The 21,975-nt window shown below is 42.8% G+C and overlaps 1 protein-coding gene and 1 pseudogene across 2 annotated transcripts in view; both read left to right on the top strand.

Annotated features, from left to right (window-relative positions):
* The window catches only part of MTUS2 (microtubule associated scaffold protein 2), a gene marked incomplete at its 5' end in the record, with an annotated part of 327,280 nt that overhangs the window by 228,153 nt on the left and 77,152 nt on the right, over positions 1-21,975 (top strand). The window lies entirely within an intron of this gene.
* LOC309836176 (2-iminobutanoate/2-iminopropanoate deaminase-like) lies at positions 6,341-6,754 on the top strand (annotated as a pseudogene). The gene has a single exon. The product of its transcript is annotated as a 2-iminobutanoate/2-iminopropanoate deaminase-like (transcript).

The raw sequence follows: 21,975 nt of genomic DNA, 5'->3' as shown, positions 1-21,975 counted from the left end.
TCACGTTTCCAGAACAGACGGGCAGGGAGACCAAATGGGAAGCTAAGGCTGTGGTCCACACGGGCGTGGATGGTGGTGGCTTGGACCAGCGTGATGGATGTGGAGATGGAGAGATGTCCATGGTGGTGGGAGAGATGTTAGGAGGTAAGTCAGGTAAGAGTGGTGATGTGTTGGAATAAGGGGTGAGGAAAAGGTAGCTGCCAGGGCTGAGGTCAAGGTCTCTGGCTGGGGAACCACATGAATGGGGTACCACTCACTGAGATGGAAGATGTGATGGGTGGGCTCCACGGAGGTTCCTGGACTGAGTTCTCAGACATGAAGAGTTTGAGGTCCTTTGAGACATCCACTGAAGATCTCCAGTAGGCTAAATAGAACTGGTGCTCTTGACACCAGTAGCTGGTACGTGTTGTCTGACTTTTAAGAGGAAGTGACAGAGCATCTCCTGGGGGCCTTCATGGTCTGGGTCCAAAGAGATTCTTCTTTGGTATAAAACACAGTGCTTTTCCTTCCGGAGTTGGCCTCGTTTGTGAGATCAGATGACCACGTGACACAATCAGAAATTATAAGTCAGTGTGAGACTGATGAGCAGAGCTCGGGGTGTGCTGGAAGTGAGTGCAGAGGCTTCCTGGGAAAACTGATACACGGGACACACCTGGCAGGCTGAGGGACAGGTGGGAGGGAAGACAGTGATACACCGACGTGAGCAGGAGAAGAGAGAATAAACACAGCTCTGTGCTGTGACGGGCAGCGGGAGCGAGGTGGGAGGCCGACTGAAGATTGCAGCGTATACATAAGACATTGGGTCACGGCATCCAGCCGCTTAACACAGAGATGTATTTGAAGATGAGACTTGTATTCTTGGAATTGTGACTTTCTATTTCAGTGGCTTCTGGTCTTGTTAAAAGACAGATCAGTCATGGCAAATGGCAAACCCAAGTTCAAATGACATGAAAATTGAGTGTGTGTGCGCGTGCGCGTTTATGTATGTGTGTTTCTTTCCCACCCTCATGCAAAGCTTTAGGCAGTATCTAATAGCCAGCTTAGTGAAAATGATATTTTAAAATAGATGTGAGGGTCTCAAGGAAATGATGTCTATTTCCACTCCTAATCTCAACTATTGGGGGCAGCTGGGGTGACCTGTAATCAAACCTAGGGGCCCTGCACTGAGAGGGAATGGACAGCTCTGGAGAGCCAAGCCAGAAATGGAGTAAATGACTATTCTCGGATTTTGGTTCACCTGGAAAAATGTCTTCTGATTTGAGTAAAAACATGTGTCGGCACAGGGAGGATGTCTCTTCCCAGGCTTTGGGCTTTGCGTTGCTGCCACGCCAGGCCTGCCGTCTCCCCTTGCCTCCTTTGGGAGTGGGAGCCAGCCACTGTGATTTCAGAGCCCATCAGAAAGTGTTCACACGGGAGCATAGGAGAGGGCAGCTGCGGGTGTGGGCTCGCCCTCCTGATGTGCTAGGAAAGGAGACCCAGTGACCATAACATCAGCATCTTCTAGTTCCATCTGCTTATTACTGTCAAGGGAGCCCGTCCACAGGCTACTTACAGAGAGGAGGCGTTTGTCTAACTTCTGACTGTCCACTTTTTTCAGTAATAGGGAAACTGACTCATGCGAAACATACAAAGTAGTTCAGGGACAACCACTTTGGGGCCTATTTAAAATAACTTGACCTATATTGTCTATAATTAAACCTGGAGTGGGATTGCGTTTTGAAAAATTCTCTTAAGCTGATTTATCCTTTTTCAGTGCACCACAGCAGAATCCCCAAAGAAAGGGAGAAAAAATATCTGTGTGTATTTATAAGACATACTCTTTGGATGAATATATTTTGTGAGAGGAAGACAGCAAGGGGAAATATCACAGCCAAAAGGATTATCTTCTCTTCCGTTGGAAGAGACTTTTTTATAATGAAACAAAGTCCTGATGGGTTCATTCCATTTACTTGTCCAAGTCCAGTGGAGATCCTGTGTTCATTGGACTCTTGGTATTATCCGAAACTTCTGATATAGTCAGGATTTATGCTCCCACTCAATAAAAATACCAGCTTTCTGCAGTCCAGGGTCTGGTCTGTTATATTCTGTCCAGGAGAAAGTAGTTTCAGATGCAGAAGCACGTGTGTTCATGCTCTGGGTGCTCTTTCAGCACGTAGGGTGGGAACCCAAACAGTCCAGGAGAAGGGCTCGGCCCAAACTATAGAATTCCCACATCCTTGAACAGTCTGGGCCCCTGGAGAGCAACAGGACTGAAACAAGGGCCTCTGCTACTTGGGATCGCCGAGGCGCGTATTCTGTGTGGTTTGTTTCTCTCATCTTCGGTCCCGACAACAGCTCGGATACATGAGAGCTGTGCGGCCACAGCTGCCGACCTCACTCCGGGCCACACACTGCAGACAGCCAGTGCCGCCACGAGTACAGCCTGGGAATCATTCAAACGCGGCAGCGCCAGCCAGCAGTGTCCCCTCCCCACTCCTGTGTCCAGACTGCCTTAGTGTAAGCCCCTTCACCTGAGACAGTTATTCCCAGCTGAAAACGGACCACAGCTGCTGCTCAGATAGTACTGGTGACCTGAAAACATCTAACTACAGTTTTCAAAATACGATTGGGGGAACCACCATATCAGTTTATAACACTAGTGTTGGGACCAGATTTTAATTCCAATCCCAGTTAGATTCATCCATTCATTTCATTTTTCTTCTGGGTCTCTGGTGTGCCAGCCATGCTGCTGGGCCCCCAGGGTCCCTCAGGGAACAAGAGGCACCCTGACTTCTGGGCTGCAGTGGGTGAGCGTGAGGTAAGGTATCAGGAGCGTCGTAAGGCAGGCTGAAGATGTGTCATCATTTGTAAGAAATACAGGATGATTCTACCAAAATACTCTCCCAGCACATGTTCTTTTATGGTCTGACCAGATCATTTCCGGTTTCATTGTCCCAGTGGCGCCGAGAGTAACTCTTTCAGCCTGTCCCTGTTCTCTGAGGAGCGATGCTTGGAGCACCCCTGGGTGCTGCGCACCCCACACCCACAGGTCACTGAGTTGCCGCCCTTGTTGCCCAAATGCCCAGGCAGAGAGGGGCTAGGAAGTTTAGAGATGGCAGAGACAGCCAAGAAGGTCCCAATTGCTTCCTTCCAGAGCCTTTTCTTTACTGGTCTTGCGCTTCCCGTCAGAAAAGGGGGCTAGAGAATTCCTTTAGCCCCCTGCCCCATCACACCCACACTGGGCAGGGGCCCCGGTGTTCCCCAGCACTGAAGTCTTTAGTGCAGGTGTCCTACTGCCTGGCATTACTGGAGCCCTCCCTCCACTGGTGGCCATCTGTCCTGTCACCCCAGCTTAGGGGCAGATGAACGCAGGATGGAGCAGCCATGTGTCAAGTCAATCAGTGACAGAATCGCCAGCACCTACACCACCATCTCATCCGGACGTGAAACGAAGTGAGACATTTTCTTGTTTGCCAGAAGAGGAGAAAGATTCTCACCCACTGGGAGAAAGACATGATTATTTTAGCTTTCTGATCAAACCTTTCCTTGCATCTTCCCATACTGGGAAAGGTAAACGGTAGGAGTGGGTGAAGGGTTGGCTGTGAGGTGTGGGGTGCTTAGGAAAGGTGTTTAGGGAGAGCTTGGTTTCCAGTTGCTTAGCTGGGTGGACGGTGATGCCATTTTGCTGAGACTGATGTGGTACCTTCCACAATCTGAGGAACTGAGGTCCTATCAGTGGCAGTTAGCATTTTAAAATCCTCTTAGTGATATTTACAGCTATCATTATAAAAACCAGAAGCTCCGTTAGCCTGTCCCACCTAGAAATAGAGCACATAACCCCTATGTTTGTAGCAGCACTATTCATAATAGCCAACGCTTGGAGACAACCTAAATGTCCATCGACAGATGTATGGAAAAAGAAGATGTGGTACCTATATACGATGGAATACTACTCAGCCATTAAAAAAGAATGAAATAATGCCATTTGCAGCAACATGGATGCAACTAGAGATGATCATACTAAGTGAAGTAAGTCAGAAAGAGAAAGACAAATACCACATGGTATCACTTATATGTGGAATCTAAGATATGACACAAATGAACATATTCACAAAACAGAAACAGACTCATGGATATAGAGAACAGACTTGTGGTTGCCAAGGGGGAGGGGGAGGGATGGACTGGGAGTTTGGGATTAGCAGGTGCAAACTATGAGATATAGAATAGATAAACAACAAGGTCCTCCTGTAGAGCACAGGGAACTATATTCCATATCCTATGATAAACACAATGGAAAAGAATCTAAAAAAGGGTGGATATATGTCTATGTATAACTGATACACTTTGCTGTACAGCAGAAATTAACACAACATTGTAAATCAACTATACTTCATGTAAAATAATCAAAAAGAAAGAAAGAAAGAAAGAAGGAAACACAGTGCATATATGGTGGTGGCAGCGCTTCGCCCTGTGCACCGTTTGCTGGAGCTCAGAACTTTGTTGTGCTGCCCTGTGAAACCACAGCTGTGTGGCTCTGAGGACCCAGCACAGCCCCTGCCCCAGAGCCAAGGTGGGTTGTCCCCAGCTCTACCAGCCTACAAGAAATCACCCCGAGGTTGGGCAGCAACCAGGATGAGGGGGCTGCGGCACATCCCGGGCCTGCTCACAACCCCAGCGTGTCCCCGGGATTGGCCTTCAGTCTGCTCTCAACCCCAGCGTATATGCCCAGGGTTGGCATTCAGTCCGCCGGCGCCAGGCCCTGGGGAGCTGTGGATCTCAACAGTGGAAGAATCAAGGTGCGACCCAGAAGGCTGGCTTTGTCCTCTTCTCTTCATCTTTTACGCTTTCCCTGATTCATTTTGTGGGTAAATGAGGTGACATTTGATGAAATGCAGCACTCCGAGCTTTCTAAACAGAAGAGTCCTCTGCCATCTCCCCAAACGGAAAGAATGCTCAGACTAAACTTGGTTCTCTAGGATCCAAAGTCCGGCTTCTGTCTGCACACGCAGAGCTTGGATTTCATTCTTTATTTTGGCTTCCTAGCTATCAAGACAGCTAAAAGCCACGTTCATAGCTTACAATAATCAAGTCAATTTTGACTTTCCTACTACATGTCATTTTATCTTCAAACTGAGAAGTAATTAAGCCACCTTTGCAGGCATTGCAAATTGGGCTAAAAACGAGGGAAATGCCCTATGATACATGGTCTGTGAATGACTTATATCGGATTATCACCTCTGAGTAGAATTTGAGTTTGACTCTGTTAGTATATGATTTTTGATGGGCACGTTTTCGCCTTTTGTCTCCATCTGAACTGAAAAGACAGGTTCATACTTTGTGTCTCACTGTATATATCTTGCCCAAGGCTGTTGTCTTGCCCTCAGCTGTCTGTCCTAGTGGAACTGCCATCACAAAGTGCCATTGCATTTGTTTATCCATCCCTTCTTTTTCTTGTAACAGTGACGATCTGTAAATTACGCTTGTCAACATCTCCTAGACGCTGTTACATTCTGGATGGCTGTGTGCTCCTGGGCACAGCTGTTTCAATCATTGTTTCCTTTTACTGACAGAAAGGAGAAACCAAAGGTTGTTTTGACAATAATCTTTTTTTTTTTATTAAAGAGAAACTACTAGAAGGAAGGAAGAGTAAGGAAGCATGAGGCCCAAATTATTTGTAGGAGAGGGATGTACAAGAGGGTCAAGAGTGGCTTATGAGTCAAATCAATTGATGCGTTGGGCAAACAGTGGGTTTGTAAGATGCATTTACATTGAATCTGAAAAGATGTTTTGAACTGAAAGAGGCGTTGGCTGGGAGCAGAGTCACTGCAAATGATGCCGTTGAAAAGGTGGGGTCTCCTTGCTCCAAGGGCACGTAGAGAGTCAGGCTGAGTTTTGCCCTATTAATAAAATACATAGGGCGTCCCTGGTGGCACAGTGGTTGAGAGTCTGCCTGCCGAGGCAGGGGACGCGGGTTCGTGCCCCGGTCCGGGAAGATCCCACATGCTGCGGAGCGGCTGGGCCCGTGAGCCATGGCCGCTGAGCCTGCGCGTCCGGAGACTGTGCTCTGCAACGGGAGAGGCCACAACAGTGAGAGGCCCGCGTACCGCAAAAAAAAAAAAGAAAAAAAAAAGGAAAATCCATAGCGTTTATGCACAGCAGGGCCAAGATTTTTAATTAGAATGCCTAAAATCCATATTTATCATCTGTTCACTAGGCTATGCTGTACTTCCACTTAACAAACCCTTCTGGGGATGCTACCTGTTTTGCTTAAATGGCAATTTTAAGAAGACCAGAACAGACCCGTGAGACGCGTGTAGGAGCAGTATACGGGGTAGTTGTCTCCAAGGGAAAAGCATTAGCCATGTCGTCTTTGATCAGAAAGGTGATCAGCACCGCGAAAGCCCCAGCGGCCATTGGTCCCTACAGTCAGGCTGTGTTAGTTGACGGGACCATTTACATTTCAGGACAGCTAGCCGTGGGTCCTGCAAGTGGATAGCTTGTGCCAGGAGGGGTGGCAGAAGAGACTAAACAAGCTCTTACAAACATGGGTGAAATCCTGAAAGCAGCGGGCTGTGACTTCACGAACGTGGTAAGAACAGCTGTTCTGCCGGCTGACATAAACGACTTCAATACTGTCAATGACATCTACAAGCAGTATTTCCAGAGTAGTTTTCCCGCGAGAGCTGCTCAGGTTGCTGCTTTGCCCAGAGGAGGGCAAAGTGTTGAGACTGAAGCAGTAGCTGTGCAAGGACCCCTCATGACAGCATCGCTCTGAGTGGGCCCAGTGTTATTTAGTCTGGAATCTTAATAATGTTTTTAAATTAACACCTTAATTTTTACAATCTTTGTTGGGAAGTGTAAGGTTGACTGAAATATCTGAAGTTATTTTGGAAACACCATATAATAAGGGGAATTGAATGTGAATTGAAGATTAATGATGAATCTAGTTACTGATGTTATAAATTACACCTCTATAACACTCATATTACTGGATGTGGGAGAAGAGACACGCATTACATAGTTACTCAGAAAAATAAAAGTAAAGGGAAGTGCCATGTAGGAAAGATGAGTTCCTATTCCTGAGAAATACTAAAGAGCACACCTAATTCAATTAAACCCTGTTAATTTAATGGTGTGAAGTATTTAGTTCTCGTGTCAGATAACATGATTCTGCTTTTAGTTGAGTAAAATTAAAGCACTTAAGTTTGAATGGTAGAGGTAAAGGAGAAGCAGCTGACCAAATTTTATATAGGTAATATTTTTCTAATGGAAATAAAATAGCATGCAGATTTAAAAAAAAAAAAAAAAAGACCAGAATATAACTCTTTGTGTCAGAATTCATTAATACATTCATTATGTTGGGGGAACACTGTCATGTCATGTTTCCAAAACATAATGTCTTTTGGATTGTTTTAAAATTGCTGTCCTGCAAAATTCATCAGCAGTACACTGAGAAAAGGAGAAGTAGTCCTGGTCTGTCTCTCATGCTGTCAGAATTGAAGTGAAGTACATAACACCCATCCAGGACTCCTACACTGACACAGTTTGGGGGTCTTGCTTTCCGAGCTTCATGAAACTAATTACAGTTGTTTGTGGACTAATGAACTTGTATTTTTGTGGTCTTGTGCTCATCTGTGGGAAGGATGTCACTCAGTCACCTCCTGTGGGAGAACACTGCCAGACATTGATGAAAGACTCCTTAAAAGAACAGTCACATAGTTTGCGTCACTTAGAAGCTTATACTCCAAAGAATGAAAGAGGACCACATCTCAAAACACCAGGAAACACAAACAAAGGGAACCTATAATGAGTGTGTAAAAAGTCCTGGTCTATATGTTTCAGTTCTCTGGCATTTGAATCTATATAGGTAAATGATGTGTTGAAAAAAATCCCAGAGTCACTATTAGCTTAGCCTGGAATAATGCCTGGTATATAGTAAGCATTCAATCATATTTGTGTTTTTTTTTAATTTTTTAAAATTAAAAAAAATTAAATTTGTTTTAATTGAAGTATAGTTGATTTACAGTATCATGTTAGTTTCAGTGTACAACATAACAATTCAGTTTTATATATATATAAAATATATGTATTATGTATATATTATATATATATATATTCTTTTTCAGATTCTTTTCCCTTATAGTTTATTACAAAATATAGAGTATAGTTCCCTATGCTATTATACAGTAGGTCCTTGCTGGTTATCTATTTTATATATAGTAGTGTATATATGTTAATCCCAACCTACTAATTTATCCCTCCCTCCAGCCCCCTCTCCCCTTTGGTAACCATAAAAGTTTGTTTTCTATGTCTGTGAATCTCTTTTTGTTTTGGAAATAAGTTCATTCGTATCTTTTTTTTTTTTTTTTTTTTTTTACATTCCACATATAAGTGATACCATAGGACACTTATCTTTCTCTGTCTGGCTTACTTCACTTAGTGTGATCATCTTCAGATCCATCAGTCATATTTGCTGGATGAAATAATGACATGAAAAGGATTATTACGAAGTGCCGTACAATTTGTAACCTTTGAAAATGTAATGTTAGGAGTGGAGGTTGTGACTATCACAGTGCTTGGTACAGATTTGCTGTTTTAATAAAATTAAATTCAGGAAGGATTTCCTGTGTAGCTACCATCATGCCTGCATGGAATCCAAAGAAGGAATCCAAGTCAGCCACGTTCTTAGTGGGTTTGGGGGGCTTGCTTGTAGCGCCTCTCGTCAAAATATTTTCTCCAAATATGTCTGGAGAATTGGGACATGGGAACCACATGTCTGCAATTCCCCCAAATCAAACGTTTCTGGGGAGATGCTAGGCCAGTGACGAGGGAGTGGAGCAAGGTTTTCGTTCTTGTTCACTCACTGCCCAGGGGGCAGCCTCTGTCTGAGACCTGCATCCAGTTAGGATACTTGAGGCCGACCACACTTAATTATGGTTTGTTTTCATCCTTGTACTCCTTAGCCATCACATAAAAGCCAGCCCTGCTCCCTCGTCCATGACTACCTCATCCCTTTTATGAACTTGTCTTCGGTTCAGTTTCCTAGAAGCAGAGCTTGAGACAGGGATCTCGGTGCCCATGAGTTACAGGGAATTGTGCTCTAAGAACACCCATGAGGGAGTCAGGGTAGGGAAATGGCAGGGCTGCTAGGATCATGCTGAAACCTGATGAATGGGCCACAGCAGTGTTTCCGAGAGAGGGATATGCTGCCCCCTCAACGCACAGCAGCCTCCAAGGCCATGTTTCTCTCCTGGTGTCAGGAAGTTCAAAGTACAGTAGTTGGTCCTTTACTTTGGAGGAAATGTTCTCCCTTGCCACAGACTACCGGACTCCTAAAAACTTGATTGACGTGCTGGCCCCTGTATCTTTGAAGAGTTCTTCCCTTACCTTCGGGAGCACATGATTCTGACCAAGACCTTCAAAGTACTTGTCATTCTTTGCTCATCCAAGTGGAGTAACACAGTTTCATCAATGTCCTGGACCAGTGTGATCTTCTGCAAATGTTCAGATGGCCTAAGTCCTTTCAGACTTTACTGTGACAGAGAGCAGAAGTATTAACCCAGCCCTGGGACGAGGCTTCCATGAGTAATGGTCATTCCCTGTGGCGTTAGCTGCTTCAGATCCTCTGTTTTGATCAGGGTGGAGGATGCATCCGCCAACTCAGTAGCCACAAACCACACACCAAGGTCCGTGTCCACCTGCTCTAGAAAGTATTACCACATCAGGCACGTTGAAGCTGGTGGGTTAGGTTTGTGGTGGAGCTGTATCTCTCACCATGTCCATCTGGGTTTTTCTAGGGGCCAGGCTAGTGAATTGAGTGGGGTATGATGAGGACCACCAGCCCTGCATCTGTTAAGCTTTTGGAAGCGGCACTAACCTCTGCCATGCCTTCTAGGATACAGTCGTGCTCGTAATGTCCTGTCTTACCTGGGATGGGAGGGGACGGTTTCGTGGACTGCTGCTTTGACTTTCCTATTACAGTAGTTCTTACTCCATAAGTCAAGGAACCAACGTGAGGGTTCTGCTAAGAATGTCTATTCTGATCATGTATTTAGGAATTAAGGAAATAATCACTGAGGTCCATGGACTTGATGGCTACAGCATGACTTGAACCTGGTCTAGGACTCCATCAGTTACCTGGGTCCCATGTGCGCCTATTCTAGCAGGGGTGCCTGATAGTGCTTAGTACCAGGCCACTGGGTGCCAGTGTCTGCCACGGCCCTGGATCCAACATCCCTCAGGAGGTCTGGGTATTCCCCTTTCTACAATACACAGTTAGCCAAGTCAAGACCGTAGTTTCTTTGCTGAAGGACTAGAGGAATCACTATACATATGTGTGTCATGGTGTTTCAGAGTCTTGGGGACCCAGTTTCTTCTTCAGTAAATGGGTTTTGTGTCTGAGAACTGATTTCAGTCTGGAAGCTGGACAAGGCATCCTGGCTTTCCACTGGGGTGACTCACCTCAGTCTTTGGCTTGCCCACTCCTGGTTTCTTTTGGTTGTATGTCAAGCAGTGCCCTGTTGGGTGCCCATATGTCTTGTCTCCAGGAACACTGTGTTCTCTTCTGTAGGTCTTGCAGCTCACCCAGCATACTGTCCTCAGAGTCTGGCTGATGGCTGAGTGCTGCCACATGGCCTTGGGCATCCTGGGGTCCTCTTATTCCCATGGATACTGGAAAGTCCTGTTTTGTGACAGCATCTCCTGCTATCAGCTGGGGCTTACAGAGGAGAGCCTCTGCTGAGCTTCTTGGTGACAGCGGTGTAACCCCTGTCACCTTAGTAAAAGGTCCTCCTGAGGACCATAGTCAGCTGGTGGGTCTTCCAGTCTCCCAGCTTGCCCAGTTCTCCAGCTTTGTGTCCCTTCCTCCGTGGGCTGCTGTGGCAATTCTGAGGTCCCTTCTTCATTTCTTGTGGGCTCTCGCTTTTTCCAGGCTTCTCTGGGCCGGATCCCAAACCCTTGCAGGGAATGAAATCTTTGTCATGGAGAGTGCCATATCAACAGTCTCCCCGTCATCCAGCTTCACACTCTGCTCTTCCCCTCGACCCGCACCCTTGGGATCCACTCCCAGGCATATTCTCCTGTTCCTGCCGGTCCTTTGGTTTTTAATCTCTCTCCTCCCTCTGCAGGCCCAGGACTTTCTGGTTGGCTCCTGCTGAGATCTGACCCTAGTTATTAGTGTGGTCACCACCAGTGGAGGTGGGGCAGACCTGAGGAGGACAAGCGTGGTCCTCTAAGGCACCCGCTTCATTTGGGAGGGGGGGGGGTTCTGTTCACCAACAAAGTGGGGATAATCACTTCTGCAGCCCGCAGCATTTAGGGAAATATGAGCACATCTACCCAGATACCTTCATACTGAGTGTCGAGATCCCACCCCTTCCCCCTCAGGGCTTTGCCTGTGATGTAGGAGACTTACCAGAGCTGAGAGTCTTCCTTCTCTGAAAGGACATGCCTCTACTCTTAGATTAGATCCTGAGTCTAGTTGACGGGGATGAAGGGTTCCTTATGTGCTGCCATGGAGACCTCTGGCTCTCATACTTAGCTTCGATTGATGCTTCGTTGCCCCAGTCTGTCCTTTTCTCTTCAAAGCATCAAAGCATCAGCAGTAGCCACCCAGTTTCGTGGTCCCCCAAATCCCTGTATCCCTTCAGATCTCACAAAGCCAGAGACAACGCACGAGCCAGTGTGTCCTTCCCCCCACACGTCCTTTCCCAGTTCAGCACACGTGCTGTAGAATTCCAGGGACCATCGCTACTCCTCCTGCCCCATCATCGCCAGGGGCTGGTGGATGGTTCACCTCCAGAATCCATCCTGAGGGTCTGCTTCCCAGCACTACTTCTGGGACCACCTGCTTTACATCAGGCTCCCCAGAGGCAGAGCTGAGATAGAGACTCAGGTGCTTGCATTTATTGAGGGTGTAATCTTCAGGAAAAAGCCATTAGGGAAGCAGCGCAAGAAAAGGGAAGCAGCTGAGCAAGGGTGTGGCCTGGGTGAGGTCTAGTCATGCCTGATCCACAAAGAGCCTCAAGGACATAAATTGCCCCCAGCGTTCTCCTGTCCAGAGGTAACAAGCTTTAGGACAACCACATTGACCTTCTTCTAAAATGTTCTCTCCATTTCCTTGCCTTAACTAAGGCTCTTAACTGTGCACATACCAACTATTTCTTGTGTTTCCCACCCAAACCTCAAACTTCATCCTAGCCTGAGGCTGTGTCTGCCTGCTACCCCTCCTTGCCAGGCTCAGCTACCAACTTCTCAGATGCTCTCATGACCACCCCATCAAGCCCCATTCATCAAAGACCGTCAGGCAGGCTCCCCATCTTTGCTACCCCGACTCCTCCCACAATTACTGTAGATTTTACCAACAGCTAACAACTAAACCTCCAAATCTTGGGCCTTCTTAACTCCCGATACCTTTACAATTCCACTTCAGCTATCTGCTCCATGAATAGGTCCTGGATTCCGCCTTCAGCCAGATCCACTTTATACCCTAAAGTGTCATATCTCGTTCTGACCAGTCTGCTTTCTCTGCCCAGCTCTCATCTCTGACTCCTGCTAATCCTCTTCTTCAACACACAAAGACCTCCCTCCAATTGCTAGGGCCGTCTGGTTTCTTCCACTGTGTCAGGACCCTTCCTATCTCCATTCCCTCCATGACCCAGGGCCCCTTGGCTGAAAGGTGAGTCCCTAGACCAGCAGCATTAACAATGCCTGGGAACTTTGGAAATGTTTAGTCTCCGGCCCCGTCCCAGACCCCCTGAATCAGAATCTGCATTTTAACAAGATACCCAGGTGATCTATATGCACAGTAAATCTAAGCAGCACTTCTGTAAGCTGCTCTACCTGCAGGTTCCCTAACTGTTGTCCTTCTGCCAGATCCACCCAGCAGAACTCCGGTCCTACGAGGACACTGCAGTGTGGATACTCCCAGTTACGAGCCATGGCTGATCTGTGCCTCCAGTCACGGTGGAGCGGTCAGGCTGTTGTTTATCAACCCTTTTATTTGTTTTTGTCATCTGCAGTTTCTCTCAACAGCTTTTCCACATGCTTACCATTTCCTTCAAGCCCTGATTCAAACCCCGACTCCTCTTTATAAATTAAACTAGTTTTGTTTAATATGTATTAGAGTAAAATATTTGCTCATGTTTTTAATCTCTTTGAATGTAATTGTTATATTTTGTTAATACAAATTTTTTCCAAGAAAGAAAGAGAACTGTGGAACAATTAGGAATTAGAAAGAAAAAAAAAGTGAACAAATGGAACAAAAACCACCTGTTTGCTTGTGTTACCGTTGCAGATATCTGTTCTATTACTGTACTTCTCTGTGAGTTTGATGTTTTATATTTTCAAAGGAAATTTAAAGATCATGCTGGTGCAAAGAGAATTTAAAAGTTTCCCTTGATAATATGTACACTGGCCAGCCCACGTGTCTCTCATTATACCCTTTGCCTAATCTGAAAAACTGCAAATCAAGAATTTAAATTTGAAATGACCTTGGGTCTGAATAAAAGAAAAATCTCCTGAGAGGAATGCATTCTCAACCCAGACCTCAAAGAATTCTTGCAGACAGAGTTCCAAAAAGAGGAGCACACAATTTTTTAAAAAATCACGAAACATGCACACAAAAAGTCCCACGTTAGAGCCAGCAGAAAACAACAAACAAGAGAACCACATACAGAAGATTTCATTATTAAAATTATCATAAACAGTGTTCAAAACAAAAGCATGCATAGAGGGAAGTCCAAGAAGGAGGGGATATAGGTATACATATAGCTGATTCACTTCATTGTACAGGAGAAACTAACACAACATTGTAAAGCAACTTTACTCCAATTAAAAAAAAGAGTCTGCTTAAAAAAAAAGTGTGCGTAATATGTGGGACTTTTAAATTTTTATTTTGTTTTGGAGTATAGTTGATTAACAATGTTGTGTTAGTTTCAGGTGCACAGCAGAGTGATTTAGTTATAGATATACACGTATCTGTTCTTTTTCAAATTCTTTTCCCATTTAGGTTATTACAGAGTATAGAGCAGAGTTCTCTGTACTATACAGTAGGTCCTTGTTGGTTATCTGTTTTAAATATAGCAGTGTGTACATGTCAATCGCCAACTCCCAATCTATCCCCTCCCACCCTTCCCCACTGGTAACCGTAAGTTCATTCTCTAAGTCTGTGAGTCTGTTTCTGTTTTGTAAATAAGTTCATTTTTATCATTTTTTTTTTTTTAGATTTCACATATAAGCAATATCATATGATATTTGTCTTTCTCTGTCTGACTTACTTCACTTAGTATGATAATCTCCAGGTCTATCCCTAATGCTTCAAATGGCATTATTTCATTCTTTTTAATGGCTGAGTAATATTCCATTGTATATATGGAATCACATATATCACATCTTCTTTATCGATTCATCTGTTGATGGACATTTAGGTTGCTTCCAGGTCTTGGCTATTGTAAACAGCGCTGCAATGAACATTGGGGTGCATGTATCCTTTCAAACCATGTTTTTCTCCAGTTATATGCCCAGGAGTGGGATTGCTGGATCATATGTTAACTCTGTTTTTAGTTTCTTAAGGAACCTCCATACGGTTCTCCATAGTGGCTGTACCAACTTACATTCCCACCAACAGTGTAGGAGGATTCCCTTTTCTCCATACCCTCTCCAGCATTTATTGTTTGTAGACTTTTTGATGATGGCCATTCTGGTGCTGGGAAAACTGGACAGCTACATGTAACACAGTAAAATTAGAACATTCTTTAACACCATACACAAAACTCAACTCAAAATAGATCAAAGACCTAAATGTAAGGCCAGACACTATGAAACTCTTAGAGGAAAATATAAGCAGAACACTCTTTGACATAAATCACAGCAGTATCTTTTTGGATCCACCTCCTAGAATAATGGAAATAAAAACAAAAATAAACAAATGGGACCTAATCAAACTCAAAGGCTTTTGCACAGCAAAGGAAACCATAAACAAAATGAAAAGATAACCCACAGAATGGGAGAAAGTATTTGCAAACAATGAGACCAACAAGGGATTAATCTCCAAAATTTACAAATAGCTCATGCAGCACAATATCAAAAAAACAAACAACCCAATCAAAAGATGAGCAGAAGACCTAAATAGATATTTTTCCAAAGAAGACATACAGATGGCCAAGAGGCACATGAAAGGATGCTCAACTTCGCTAATTATTAGAGAAATGCAAATCAAAACTACAATGTGATATCACCTCACACCAGTCAGAATGGCCATCCTCAAAAGGTCTACGAGCAATATGTGGTTTTAGAAGAGAGTCAATCCAAAGTATGACTCAAAGACTGTAAAAAAAAATCACCAAAGAATCAAGTAGAAATTCTCGAACTTGAAAAATAATTAATTGAAATTTAAAACTTTATGGTTCAGCTACAGAAGAGATAATTCATGAAATTGAAGATTTGAAGAAATTACAGCGTGTAGCCCAGGAAGACAAAGACAAAGAAATGGAAAATAGCAAAGGTTAAGAGACATGAGGTGGTGGGGGTAAGAATGAAATAGGCCGACATATGTAATGAGACTTCCAGAAAGAAAGAAGAGAGAGAATTAGAAGAATCATCATTAAAAACTATCATGACCAAGACTTTTTTCAGAATTAATAAATGACACGAACCCTCAGACTTAAAAAGAACAATGAATCAAAATAAATAAAAAGAAATTCACACGCACATACTGTGTGGCATAATTGCAGAACACAAAAAACAAACAAAGATTTTTATAGCACTCATAGGGGCCAAAAAAAAAAAAAAGAGTATCTACAAAAGGAGCAACACAAACTGGGGAGTAACTCCATAGCAACAAGAATGGAGAGAAAACAGTGGAATAAAGTTCTGGGAAGAAATAACTGGCATTCCATGTTAATAAAACTTACTCCCAAAATGTGGAGAAAATAAGGACATTTTTAAACAAACAAGATTTACCGGGGGGTCGGAGTCAAGATGGCAGACTAGGAGGACATGGAATTCGTGTCTCCGCACAGCTAGGGCCCCTACCAGGCACTAGTGGGGCACCACGGACACCTAAGGTGACAGGAGGAACCCCCAGTGACCAGTTTGCAGGCTCTTGGTTCCCAGGCTGGACGTTGGGCCTGAGCTCCTGTGGTGGGAGCTCCAAGTCCAAACCGCTGGACTAACAGAGAACCTCAGACCTCAGGGAAGATTAATCGGAGTGAGGTCTCCCAGAGGTCCTCAGCTCAGGACCAAGACCTGGCTCTATCCAACTGCCTGCAAATGCCAGTGCTGGATGCCTCAGGCCAAACAACCAGTAAGACAGGAATACAGCCCCAGCCATCAAAGACAAACAAACAAACAAAAAAATATGTTACAGACGAGGGAGCAAGGTAAAACCTAGAAGACCAAATAAATGAAGACGAAATAGGCAACCTACCTGAAAAAGAATTCAGAGTAATGATAGTAAAGAAGATCCAAAATCTCAGAAACAGAATGGAGAAAATACAAGAAACATTTAACAAGGATCTAGAGGAACTAAAAGAGCAAACAAACAGTGATGAACAACACAATAACTGAAATTAAAAATACTCTAGAAGGAACCAATAGCAGAATAACTGAGGCAGAAGAACGGATAAGTGAGCTGGAAGATAAAATGGTGGAAATAAGTGCCAGGGAGCAGAATAAAGAAAAAAGAATGAAAAGAACTGAGGACAGACTCAGAGACTCTAGGACAACGTTAAACATGCCAACGTTCGAATTACAGGGCTCCCAGAAGAAGAAGAGAATAAGAAAGGGTCTGAGAAAATATTTGATGAGATTATAGTCGAAAACTTCCCTAATATGGGAAAGGAAATAGTCAATCAAGTCCAGGAAGTGCAGAGAGTCCCATACAGGATAAACCCAAACAGAAACACCGAGACATATATTAATCAAACTATCAAAAATTAAATACAAAAAAAAAATCAAAAGTAGCAAGGTAAAAGCAACAAATAACATACAAGGGAATCCCCATAAGGTTAACAGCTGATGTTTCAGCAGAAACTCTGTAAGCCAGAAGGGAGTGGAAGGACATATTTAAACTGATGAAAGGGAAAAACCTACAAGCAAGATTACCCAGCAAGGATCTCATTCAGGTTCAACGAAGAAATTAAAACCTTAACTTCTCTAGGCAGGAAACACAAGAGAAGCAAAAGACCTACAAAAACAAACCCAAAACAATTAAGAAAATGATAATAGGAACATACATATTGATAATTACCTTAAATGTAAATGGATTAAATGCTCCAAACAAAAGACATAGACTGGCTGAATGGATACAAAAACAAGGCCCATAAATACACTGTCTACAAGAGACCCACTTCAGACCTAGGGACACATACAGACTGAAAGTGAGGGGATGGAAAAAGATATTCCATGCAAATGGAAACCAAAGAAAGCTGGAGTAGCAATTCTCATATCAGACAAAATAGACTTTAAAATAAAGACTATTACAGGAGACAAAGAAGGACACTACATAATGATCAAGGGATCGATCCAAGAAGAAGATATAACAAATGTAAATATTTTTGCACCCAACATAGGAGCACCTCAATATATAAGGCAAATGCTAACAGCCATAAAAGGAGAAATCGACAGTAACACAATCATAGGAGGGGACTTTAACACCCCACTTTCACCAGTGGACAGATCAACCAAGATGAAAATAAATAAGGAAACACAAGCTTTAAATGATACATTAAACAAGATGGGCTTCATTGATATTTATAGGACATTCCATCCAAAACCAACAGAATACACCTTCTTCTCAAGTGCACATGGAACATTCTCCAGGGTAGACCATATCTTGGGTAACAAATCAAGCCTTGGTAAATTTAAGAAAATTGAAATCATATCAACAATCTTCTCCAACCACAACACTATGAGACTAGATATCAATTACAGTAAAAAAAAAAAACTGTAAAAAATACAAACATGGAGGCTAAGCAATACACTACTAAATAACCAAGAGATCGCTGAAGAAATCAAAGAGGAAATCAAAAAATACCCAGAAACAAATGACAGTGAGAATAGGACAGCCCAAACCTATGGGATGCAGCAAAAGCAGTTCTAAGAGGGAAGTTTATAGCAATACAATCCTACCTCAAGAAACAAGAAAAATCTCAAATAAACAACCTAACCTTACACCTAAAGCAATTAGATAAAGAAGAACAAACAAAACCCAAAGTTAGCAGAAGGAAAGAAATCATAAAGATCAGATCAGAAATAAATGAAAAATAAAAGAAGGAAACAATTTATAAAGATTAATAAATCTAAAAGCTGGTTCTTTGAGAAGATAAACAAAATTGATAAAGCATTAGCCAGACTCATCAAGAAAAAAAGGGAGAAGACTCAGATCACCAGAAATAGAAATGAAAAAGGAGAAGTAACAACTGACACTGCAGAAATACAAAGGATCATGAGAGATTACTGCAAGCAACTCTATGCCAATAAAATAGACAACCTGGAAGAAACGGACAAATTCTTAGAAAAGCACCACCTTCTGAGACTGAACCAGGAAGAAATAGAAAATATAAACAGGCCAATCACAAGCACTGAAATTGAAACTGTGATTAAAAATCTTGCAACAAACAAAAGCCCAGCACCAGATGGCTTCACAGGCGAATTCTATCAAACATCTAGAGAAGAGCTAACACCTATCCTTGTCAAACTCTTCCAAAATATAGCAGAGGGAGGAACACTCCCAAGCTCATTCTACGAAGCCACCATCACCCTGCTACCAAAACCAGACAAAGATGTCACAAAAAAAGAAAACTACAGGCCAATATCTCTGATGAACCTAGATGCAAAAATCATCAACAAAATACAAGCAAACAGAATCCAATAGCACATTAAAAGGATCATACACCACGATCAAGTGGGCTTTATCCCAGGAATGCAAGGATTCTTCAATATATGCAGATCAATCAATGTGATACACCATATTAACAAACTGAAGGAGAAAAACCATATGATCATCTCAGTAGATGCAGAAAAAGCTTTTGACAAAATTCAACACCCATTTATGATAAAAACTCTCCAGAAAGTAGGCATAGAGAGAACCTACCTCAAAATAATAAAGGTCGTATATGATAAGCCCACAGCCAACATCATTTTCAGTGGTGAAAAACTGAAACCATTTCCTCTAAGATCAGGAACAAGACAAGGTTGCCCACTCTCACTACTATTATTCAACATAGTTTTGGAAGTTTTAGTCACAGCAATCAGAGAAGAAAAATAAATAAAAGGAATCCAAATTGGAAAAGAAAAAGTAAAACTGTCACTGTTTGTAGACGACATGATACTATACATAGAGAATCCTAAAGATGCTACCAGAAGACTACTAGAGCTAATCAGTGAATTTGGTAGAGTAGTAGGATATAAAATTAATGCACAGAAATCTCTTGCATTCCTATACACTAATGACGAAAAATCTGGAAGAGAAATTAAGGAAACACTCCCATTTACCATTGCAACAAAAAGAATAAAATACCTAGGAATAAACCTACCTAAGGAGAAAAAAGACCTGTATGCATAAAACTATAAGACACTGAAGAAATACAAACAGATGGAGAGATATGCCATGTTCTTGGATTGGAAGAATCAACATTGTGAAAATGACTCTACTACCCAAAGCAATCTACAGATTCAATGCAATCCCAATCAAAGAACCAATGGCATTTTTCACAGAACAAGAGCAAAGAATTTCACAATTTGTATGGAAACACAAAAGACCCCGAATAGCCAAAGCAATCTTGAGAAAGAAAAATGGAGCTGGAGGAATCAGGCTCCCTGACTTCAGACTATGCTACAAATCTATAGTAATCAAGACAATATGGTACTGGCACAAAAACAGAAATATAGATCAATGGAACAGGATAGAAAGCCCAGAGATAAACCTACACATATATGGTCACCTTATCTTTGATAAAAGAGCCAAGAGTATATACAATGGAGAAAACACAGCCTCTTCAATAAGTGGTGCTGGGAAAACTGGACAGCTCTCTGTAAAAGAATGAAATTAGACAGCCCTCAGAATGGGAGAAAATATTTGCAAACCAAGCAACTGACATCGGTTTAATCTCCAAAATATACAAGCAGCTCATGCAGCTCAATATCAAAAAAACAAACAACCCAATCCAAAAATGGGCAGGAGACCTAAATAGACATTTCTCCAAAGAAGATATACAGATTGCCAACAAACACATGAAAGGATGCTCAACATCACTAATCATTAGAGAAATGCAAATCAAAACTACAATGAGATACCATCTCACACCAGTCAGAATGGCCATCATTAAAAAATCTACAAAGAGTAAATGCTGGAGAGGGTGTGGAGAAAGGGCACCCTCTTGCACTGTTGGTGGGAATGTAAATTGATACAGCCACTATGGAGAACAGGATGGAGGTTCCTTAAAAAACTAAAAATAGAACTACCATACGACCCAGCAATCCCACTAGTGGGCATATACCCTGAGAAAACCATAATTCAAAAAGAGTCATGTACCACAGTGTTCATTGCAGCTCTGTTTACAATAGCCAGGACATGGAAGCAACCTGAGTGTCCATTGACAGATGAACGGATAAAGAAGATGTGGCACATATATACAATGGAATACTACTCAACCATAAAAAGAAATGAAATTGAGTTATTTGTAGTGAGGTGGATGGACCTAGAGTCTGTCATATAGAGTGAAGTAAGAAAGCGAAAAACAAATACTGTATGCTAACACATATATATGGAATCTAAAAAATAGTTCTGAAAAACCTAGGGGCAGGAAAGGAATAAAGACGCAGATGTAGAGAATAGACTTGAGGACATGGGGAGAGGGAAGGGTAAGCTGGGAAGAAGTGAGAGAGTGGCATTGACATACATACACTACCAAATGTAAAATAGATAGCTAGTGGGAAGCAGCCGCATAGCACTGGGAGATCAGCTCAGTGTTTTGTGACCACCTAGAGGGATGGGATAGGGAGGGTGGGCAGGAAACGCAAGAAGGAGGGGATATGGGGATATATGTATATATATAGCTGATTCAGTTTGTTATGCAGCAGAAACTAACACAACAATGTAAAGCAACTATACTCTAATAAAGATGTTTAAAAAAACACAAATGCTGGAGAGGGTGTGGAGAAAAGGGAACTCTCTTGCGCTATTGGCGGGAATGTAAATTGATACAGCCACTGTGGAGAACGGTATGGAGGTCCCTTAAAAAACTAAAAGTAGAACTACCATATGACCCAGCAATCCCACTGCTGGGCATATACCCTGAGAAAACCATAATTCAAAAAGAGACATGTACCACAATGTTCATTGCAGCACTATTTACAATAGCCAGGACGTGGAAGCAACCTAAGTGTCCATCGACAGATGAATGGATAAAGAAGAAGTGGCACATATATACAGTGGAATATTACTCAGCCATAGAAAGAAACGAAATTGAGTTGTTTGTAGTGAGGTGGATGGACCTAGAGTCTGTCATACAGAGTGAAGTAAGTCAGAAAGAGAAAAACAAATACCGTATGCTAACACATATATATGGAATCTAAAAAAAAACTGGTTCTGATGAACCTAGGGGCAGGACAGGAATAAAGACGCAGATGTGGAGAATGGACTTGAGGACATGGGGAGGGGGAAGGGTAAGCTGGGAAGAAGTGAGAGAGTGGCATTGACATACATACACTACCAAACGTATAATAGCTAGCTAGTGGGAAGCAGCAGCATAGCACAGGGAGATCAGCTCGGTGCTTTGTGACCCCCTGGAGGTGTGGGATAGGCAGGTTGGAAGGGAGATACAAGAGGGAGGGGATATGGGGATATACGTATGCATATAGCTGATTCACTTTGTTGTACAGCAGAGACTAACACACATTGTAAAGGAATTATACTCCAGTAAAAATGTTAAAAAAAAAAAAAAAGATTTACCCGCCTACAGACTCTCATTAAAGGAACTTACAAATAACAAAAAT

This window comes from Grampus griseus (assembly GCF_964374135.1).
Source record: "Grampus griseus genome assembly, chromosome: 18".
Lineage (NCBI taxonomy): Eukaryota > Metazoa > Chordata > Mammalia > Artiodactyla > Delphinidae > Grampus > Grampus griseus.
This window is presented reverse-complemented; position numbering and strand designations above follow the sequence as displayed.